The sequence below is a fragment of the Ctenocephalides felis genome, unplaced genomic scaffold (assembly GCF_003426905.1).
Source record: "Ctenocephalides felis isolate EL2017-DRISC unplaced genomic scaffold, ASM342690v1 CF-g0.4_SCAFFOLD_01886, whole genome shotgun sequence".
Taxonomy (NCBI): domain Eukaryota; kingdom Metazoa; phylum Arthropoda; class Insecta; order Siphonaptera; family Pulicidae; genus Ctenocephalides; species Ctenocephalides felis.
This window is the reverse complement of record NW_020538040.1, coordinates 184745097-184751382: the sequence shown is the minus strand read 5'-3', so window position 1 is coordinate 184751382 and position 6286 is coordinate 184745097.

Sequence of the window (6286 nt, the reverse complement as noted above, 5' to 3'; positions counted from 1 at the left end):
CCTGAAGAATTGAGTATACATATATAAATAATATATATATATATATATATATATATATATATATATATATATATTAAATTTTTTATAATTTTGATGTTGAAATATGTGATATTCAGTTTTCAGGGCAATACATCAATTAAAAAATTTGTATGACTTTAAAACATTTTTATTTTTTCCATACGTTTCGACACATTGTTTTGTGTCATCTTCAGTGGACTCTAGATTGAAAGAACAGATAGAAATTATTTATGGTAATTATTATTAATAATTACCATATCACTTCTTATATATTAGTTTTATTTAATAATTTCTATCTGTTCTTTCAATCTAGAGTCCACTGAAGATGACACAAAACAATGTGTCGAAACGTATGGAAAAAATAAAAATGTTTTAAAGTCATACAAATTTTTTAATTGATGTATTGCCCTGAAAACTGAATATCATATATATATATATATATATATATATATATATATATATATATATATACAATGTATATTATATATGTTTGTATTTCTAGTTGTTTGTGTTATCACCTGGGCATAAAAAAATGTTTATAAATCGGAACGACATCATCGACTTGCTTATTTTTATCAACATTCTAACGAATTAATATTACAAACGCACAGTGTGCAACTAAAATTATTTAAAGCTCGATAATCACGAAAAAGTAATCGATTTAATATTATGGTGATCGGCAATTGAATAAAATATAAATAAATCATTATATATATCCTAGATTTTTTTGTATTTCACGTAGAAACATATTATTGATTTTCAATATTAGCTGCCAATTCGTCAAACCAAAAAACATAAAAGTAAAATACCAGAACAATTTTTTTTTGCTGATCGGGCTTATAGTTTATTATAACGCATTATGAATTTATTTAGTAATTTCATTTTTTATTTTTATGATTGTGGAAAATAATATAAAAGTTCAAAGAAAGAAAATTAACAAAAAGTATTCAAGCAATTCAAATATTCTAATTAAAATTTTTGTTAATTTAAATAAATAAATCGACTGCAAGCTTTAATTAAATAAATTTGAGATATATAATATAGTTATATCTTAAAGATATAATATTTCCTTTTTTTTAAATAAACTAACGCATTTTTGTATTAGATTTTTTTCTATATAATTTGTACAAGATCTCTCCACCGCTGCCATAATTTTTCTTCTAACTGAAATAATCGATTGCAGGTAAATTACTAATTAGTCAAAACTAATTATAAAATATTGATAAAAATATATCAAATTGAAAACAAATAAGATAAATATATAAATTAAACAATCGTCGTTTGTTTTTTGATCTTATCTATTAATTTTCTAGTTTTTGTACTAACGATAAGGCAACCTGATAATAAAAACGTCTTTAAAATGAAATAAAACATCGAAAAATTAATTTTTATTGTATTGAATTTGCTATATGGAGGATCAGTTAATACTAATAATTAGATATTTCGTAGTCTAAAATATATTTTGAACTTATTAGAACTTTAGATTAGACGTTCCAAAAATCTTTGGTAATTAGTACATGCCTGAGTTGTCAAATTATTTTAATAAATTATTTTCCCAGACCGTCTTTTAAACACAAGTCAACATTTTCGCTCTCGATGTGTTTTAAACTAATTAAAAAAAAGTCTTTCTATTTCTGTTGTCTTTCGCAACGGCTCTTTCATAATATCTGCAGCCGCGTTACGGGCTCACGACGCGCCCGGAATATATTAGACTCAACGGCATAATTTTTATTCAAAAAGGAATTAAAGGGAAACCCGTCGATATTGTCATTTAATGAGAGCAAACTCTGTTAAAGTGACATTGCATAATGAGCTAGACTTATTGAAAATTGCCTGAATATTTTTAAACTCGAGGTTTAAGCACATAATCAATTTTAAAGGATAGAACACACCGAACTAGGTTACGCAAATTGTAATTTAAGAGCCCACGCTCAAGCAGTAAATATCAAATATTTTTTGCATGAATAGATTTTTTTAATTCAATTTATTCTGCAATCTCTGTTAGATAAAACAATGAGCAGGGATTGTTAACATTATAAAAAAGGGATAATTATATTCATTATAATTTGATTATAATAGATGCTCGCAGCATTAAGAGTATGATATAAAACAGAACAAAAATAAGAAATATTACAAAAGTAAAGAGAAGAAAAATAATATAAAAGTTACTAAATGAGATCAGTTGGTAATTTTTGCTTCAATTTTGTGGATTGGGCTTCCGAGTACACTTAGCTGGCTAAATCGTTAGGATGGACGTCGATTTTGCTTTTGTAATTGGAAGCGGCGTATAATGAATAGAATAAATACAAGTTCTGTGAAAATATTTTTAATACTCTTGTTCGTGATTTTTATAATTTAGCGGCAAATCGATAGTGATAAATTTGATATGTTCAAAAAATGGTCCATTGCCGCAACAGAATATTTACACACATCACGTTGATATGTGAATTTGATATGTTGTTTTAAATGAGTCAAATAAATCGCATCAATCATGCTGTTATACAGAACCTCATTCTTTCTCATTTTTATTGGTTTAGTATAAAGTCGTTTTTATAGTGTTTTTTTAATATAGAACAACTTTACGATCTAGTAATGCGTCTTAAGTACGTATTTACCTAATATTCTTTCTTGATTGCTTTTGTTCATTTTATATTAAATAGAATCGATGACAACTGATTTAAATTTTCGATCGATCAATCAGTTTAATTATTGTGACTTCTAACAATCATGACATTAAATACAAGAGAAGTTTTATATTCCATTGTTAGAGGTGAAATCAATTTTAAGCGTTGATAGAAATTTCATTTTATATATATATATATATATATATATATATATATATATATATGAGTATATAAATAGGTTAATCTGATAGAACGCAAAAAATTGCCATAATACCTTATATCATTCATATGTTGCCATTTTCACCATAATGTTGAATCGATTATCGATTATGCTTGCCAAATAATTACAAATTATGAATACTTGCAATGTAAAATGCACACTGTATACAGAAGCAATTGAAACGACGGAAAGCACTTAGTTCGTGAATTATTATTTATTATAGATTTTCTAAATCTGTCTTCAAATTTGCTAAACTTGTGGAAAATACAATTTACGATTTCGAAAAATATTATTTGATTGTTTAGATTTAGAAATTTTCTATTAAACGATATGGTACGTGTAAATTATCAAGTGGGTAAAAGAAAATTATATAAGAATACAAATCTTAAGATATCTGTGACTATAAAAATATTAATAAAGGTTTAATGTCTCATTTTCTTCGAGCTGAATTGTCATCAGCTCCATTCATTCATCCTTTCGCTGTTTTATATACACATTTCATATAAACAGAATAATATGATTACACAAAATAACTCAATTTCAGAGATCAAATGTACAAAAATGCTTAACTGTCTTACAAAATTTGCGCAATTATCCTAAAAATGCGCGTTCGGGGACCTTCACATCAGCGTTACTTTTGCATTTCCAACTTCCAACTCAGAAAGGTTGATATGGTATCATTTGAGAGAAATAAATTCTAGTCGTAAAATTTTTACAACTACATGTGAAAAATGAAAATTCGGTGGATTGAGCTCCGCAAACAATTCTATACACATCCCTCATGCGGATTGTATAGGATTCAGGCTCATATATGCGGAGCTACGTCCACAAATAAAGTAAATTCTTATTTGGAACTGCCTTAGCAAAAAGTAAGTACAAAAATATACGTGACGAGCTTGACAAATCTACCCCGCCGATCAATATTGATATGACATATTTATATATATATATATATATATATATATATATATATAAATATATATATATATATATATACCTTTATGGGTTGGTGTATATAATGTAATTGATGTGTGGTATCAATATCATATAAATGTTTTCCTAACTTATTATTATTATTGTCTGTAGAATTATCAATATTTTTTCGCACAATAAAACACCCTTGAATTCGAACGTTTGAAAAGAACATTTAGCAAACAATTAACAGATATAAAGAATATCATAAGTCATTTGACGACATTTAAATACATACGGCTATGATTTTTCTTTAATATAAATTTTTCTTGTACTAATTACAGAAGAAATGGTTTTTCCAGCGGAAATTTTTGGATGTCTAGTGTACTCTTTCACACCGTCGAAATTATGTAATGCAGACTCATGATTTAGTCGGACATTCGTGAAGCGTAGTTCTGGAAGCCCTGGAAATTTAATTGCCAGAAATAACAGGTTAGAATATTTTAAGTAATTATTTAAACTATGTCATCTCAGTATCATCTTTTTTATCTCCCTGGGTGTTTATCACAGCGTTAACTATCTATGGGCCCAATTTTTGTTTTACATGCAAAAAAATCAATAAATATAAGCCTATAAATATGCAAAAAAAAACAAAAAACTCTGTGATCTGTAAACAAATTTTGTGATTCTCATGTGATTTTCAAGCCTCAACAGCCTATAATGTTCGCACTTCTTCGTATTAAAATTATATTTTAAGTTGAAAATACTACCAAAGGTCAAAAATATTGACGTGACAATGTTATAGCATCAAGATTTATCTCACAAAAAAGCTATAATTATTTGGTAAAATTAAAAAAATGGAATGTGACTTGAAAGTTACGCGGGCCTATAGAGAAAGGTGACTATACGCCCCGGATGGTCCGGGATAGTCCCAGATTTTCACTTCGTGTTCTGGGTTTTCCTAAAAGCAATTTTTGTCACGGATTTAAAAAAAAAATAAAGGTATAATTGAGTTTTCGCAATTACTTGATGATAAAATTACAAAGATTCATTAAATATCTGAGAATGGTATGAACAATAAGTATGCTTTTATAAAAGAAAAGGTTATGAATGGGAAAATTTTCGTATACAAAATACCAAAGTGTTAAAATAGAATCTCACACTAAAGTTTTGGACTTCCATCTTCAGTTTTACAAAAATTAGCTATTTTTGTCTTCTATTTTCTATTTTTCGAAAATTATCTACCCATTGGATATTGGTGGTAGTCATTTTTACCCGTGAACCTTTAAGCCCCGCTCTATTATATATTATATTGTTAAATTCAAGTGATTATTTTTTTTAACACAAATTGAATTATAATTTTAACTCTTTCACTACGACCAGTGTATCAACTTTTGCTTTAAAATTTTTTACTCTGAGTTAAATTATTGAAAAATTAAATTTGTTATTGTGATTTTTAGTTCTTTAGGCCTCTAGTTCTCAATTTCTATGGTAACGCGGTTCAAATACAACACGATCGTCATTTTCTATAGAACGCTCTACTGAGTCAACCGGTTTGTACGTTAAATCAGAGTTTCTTACAGTGTGGTTTTCATATTACCGCGTTATAAGAGGGTTTATCGTACTCGAATTATGCTTTTTGCGACTAATACCATGCCATTCAAGATTTATCCGACTGTCGTATGTATTGGAATATAATTACTTACATATAGATGACTCGGGGGCGCGTACGCTGACGCTCTCCTGTATCCGATGGGGGCGCCAGCAAATCAGGGAAGGTGAACATGGCATGCGGTGCTTCTCCTGACACTTGTTCGGATTCTTGGTCCTGATCTTGCTCTTGTTCATACGAATCTTGTTCCTCCTGATGCCTGCTCTGCTCCATTCCTTCGGGGTCGTACATGCGCGAATTGTAACTGAAAAAAAAAGAATAATTTGATACCATAGTGAAAAATAGATTTTACTGAGCGCGATCCTAAAAAGAAAAGGAAACTGGATCGGATGCTTATATTTTCTCAAAAACTGTCATTTCTATTTTTGCACTCTTTGTTTTTTATCTCCGTATCGGCTGGACCTGCCTTTGCCAAAAACTAATCAGCACTCTCCCTATCAATAGGAATCGAATGTTTTTGGACCCATTCAAATCGGTTGATCCGTGCGCCCGAAAACGTGAACGAAAAAATGTGGACACACAAAAAACATACAAACACATCCATTTAGTTTTTGAGGTATGCCAAAATGTTCAGAAACCTTCAAAACGTCGAGAAATGCAAAATTTTCATTTTCGATTTTCGGCACCTTACTATAACTACCCTACGGAAAATTAAATATAATATTTATTAATTTAGTTTTTTCTTCAGAACAAATTACTGATTCAATATACGAGTATGTAATAAAATTTTTATTGAAGTTTGCCAATTATCAATTTGACTCAAAATCATCAAATAAAATTCATTTCTGCTTCTTTACGCGGGTTACATCTCAATATCGACAATTCCATCAAAGCATTTTT